Raw genomic sequence first — 2,828 nt, 5'->3', positions numbered from 1 at the left:
AATCAAAGATGATTACTTTAATTTCCGCAGGGGGATTGTAGTTTAGACAAGCAGACCTAACTGTTGAAGAGCATGCGTACATTAATGTTTATTTCTACGCGTTAAGCATAATTGATAAATTTCTTATAGCCCTCGGGTTCAAGATAGAAAAATTTTGAAACAAAAAGACCAAGTATGCATATTGAATAGAAACAGGATGAAGGGTATGTTTAGCTTCAGAGACTCCACAAAGTATATTTATTCTCGAGTAGCATCAGATTCGGAATTGATTTAAGCATGCCAGTTTGTCTGTCCATCCGTCCCCGTAATGTTTGTTTTAAACATTCTCCTGACGGTTATCAACTCCAAATTTGGCAGGGACATTGGAAATTCTTGCACGCAGTTTGCTATTGAAAATGGGCTAAATAAATCAAAAATCACGTCTACAGTACCACGTAAACTGAGAACACTGCTGTTTTTGAAAAGGAATAAAAAATTGTTTTCTGGTCATTACTCACAAACTACTATAGAGAAATCTACACAAATTTGAACACATATTCTAGGGGAATAGGCTGTAGTGCCTGTGTAATACTACTGCCTGTAGTGCCTGTGTAATACTGCGCTCCTACCTAATACTACAGTGTGGTAAGGTATAATTTTTTTTTTTAAGATGTTTATAACGTGGAGAAGGTAAGCTCAGAAACCCCATAAGATATACAAATTCTTGCCTAGTTTCAAATTCGGAAGCATGTTCCTCCGTTTTTCTGTCTATCTCTCCGTCTGCGTAAATTTTGTAATAGTTGTGTGGTAAACATTCAGCAAAACTGAAGATGTCATCTACAAATTCGAAAAAGAATTTGAAAATGACTCAAATCGATGAAAGGACGCGCCTGTAGAATCTCGCTACGTCTATGCGACAAAAATGCTGAACATTTGCTTTCCGTGTTTTTGGCTTGTTACTTCATAAAGTACAACGCGAGATAGCTTTTCATAACGTATATTTTAATTCTTAATATGCATAAACATATCGGACCAAAAGTCATATTTTACACCAACACAATCGCTATAATCATCTAATAAGAGTTAACAGATATTTAATGTGTTTATAGCTATGTCATAATCTCGTGTTATCGCACTTTTCCTTTTGCTTTGTTATTCTATGTAAACAACACTGTATAAAACGATTTAAAACTTTCATATGCAGCCGCAATTAATCACAAACCATACCGTAACACTTTGTTTAGAAAATCAAATCTATAGGTTTTACTTTATCTCATTGATTAATTTATTCAACTAATTAAAAATATGCTTACAAAAAATCTTTATATATATAGTGTAGACGATTTGTGTGACTCTCGCTTACAATAGACTGGTTGTTACTGGACAGTACTCAGCTTATTAACACCATAAATAAAATCTATTGCAGCTGATCTGAGTGAAAGGCGAACGTTTGCTATGTATAGACATACAGTGAGCGTAGAAATGGTTTTTTTTTTCTTTTTTTTTTTTTGCTACAAATTAAAGTCAGAGAGTAAAAAATTTATTTTTATGCATATATATTATAATTAAGCTCTATTTACACGAAAGTGAAAGATATGCAGAATCAAAATACCACACACATATACATGGATACATTTTAAAGAATCGAGCGCAATTGGGTTTAAGCATTTGTTCACATACGTTTACGATAAATCCATGGAAATTGCTGATTCCAATCAACTCGAAGCTTGTTGCTTAGTGCAAACTTCATCAGTAATAATTTATGAATGAAATTTGAGCCTACGTTTATTACGTCGCAGTTTTTTTTTTATAGTCTATCAATTTAAAGATTTTTATGTAGATATTATAACATTATTTATTTATAAGTGGAAGGCGACAATTCGCCAACGTGTAAATACTTGCTCCTTTTTTTTAAATTTCACCTTAGTATAGAAATTCTTGAAATGCAATAATTGATGATGTCCACCTGTCGTCATTCAGTTTTTGGAAATGTCCGACATAATCCCAATATTGATCGCAAACATCTTTAAGAAAGCTTAGGATGTATTAAGCATGTCATAGATACTGGGGGTTAACATAACCTCAACTAATCAATTTTATGAAGAATATTTAGAAGATTAGACAATCGACAAGTAAAGAGATTTGAAATCACTCCAATATAGATAAATCAACTTTTTGGTAACAAACGCGTTGTGACCGGTCGCTAGTCATAAGAGAAACCTATGTATCTTTTCTTTATAGTCTTGATGACTTGGCTTTAAATTTAGATTACCGGAGCAAGCATATTTTTCAATATTAATTTTATTATGGAGCAAGAAAAAAATGCCTTGTGTCCAAATGACTTAAAACATTTGATGGTTACAAACTACAAAACTAATTTCAATATTCTAACCGAAACAACTTTATAGAAGCACAAATTCTTTGTGAGTTCAATTTTTTAAAGATTGGTGAACTCGAAAATAACCGCAAATAATTAAATTTATGTAAAGTGTTTAGAGCAATCGCTATTTGATGGCTGCAATCCTCGAAAGCAATCTCAATAGTGACCAATTGGTCAGTATTGGAAGGTAAAACTGTTTGACTTGCTAAGCAAGGATAAAGACGCATCGCGAAATTTTAGGATGCTTGAACATATTAAAAGCTAAACCAAATTTTTTCTCGCGTTCGTGAACGGCTTACGCTAACTTGAGAGATAAAAGTTCGCCTTATTAAAATTATAGAAATGTTAAAGAAAGAAATCAAGTTCCGAAAAATTACGATCTGCTGTGTTGTGACTTTAGATTTAACATTTTATGGTCAAGGAAATCGGACATAATCGAATGCAATACTAATGAATAGCCTAAGCGGTG

General features: G+C 32.7%; 1 protein-coding gene across 2 annotated transcripts in view; it reads right to left on the bottom strand.

Annotated features, from left to right (window-relative positions):
* The window catches only part of LOC119640006 (probable low-specificity L-threonine aldolase 2), an 11,740-nt gene extending 10,379 nt beyond the window's left edge, over window positions 1-1,361 (bottom strand). Inside the window, exon 1 of one of the 2 annotated variants that reach the window (XM_038037781.1) lies at window positions 1,293-1,361. The gene's annotated coding sequence lies outside the window, so the exon portion shown is untranslated. The other variant, XM_038037783.1, reaches the window with a different exon arrangement.
* Window positions 1,362-2,828: the final 1,467 nt, after the last annotated feature.

Source organism: Glossina fuscipes, unplaced genomic scaffold, assembly GCF_014805625.2.
Source record: "Glossina fuscipes isolate IAEA_lab_2018 unplaced genomic scaffold, Yale_Gfus_2 114, whole genome shotgun sequence".
NCBI classification, from domain to species: domain Eukaryota; kingdom Metazoa; phylum Arthropoda; class Insecta; order Diptera; family Glossinidae; genus Glossina; species Glossina fuscipes.
The sequence above is the reverse complement of the archived record's forward strand: the minus strand, read 5'-3'. Positions and strand labels throughout refer to the sequence as shown.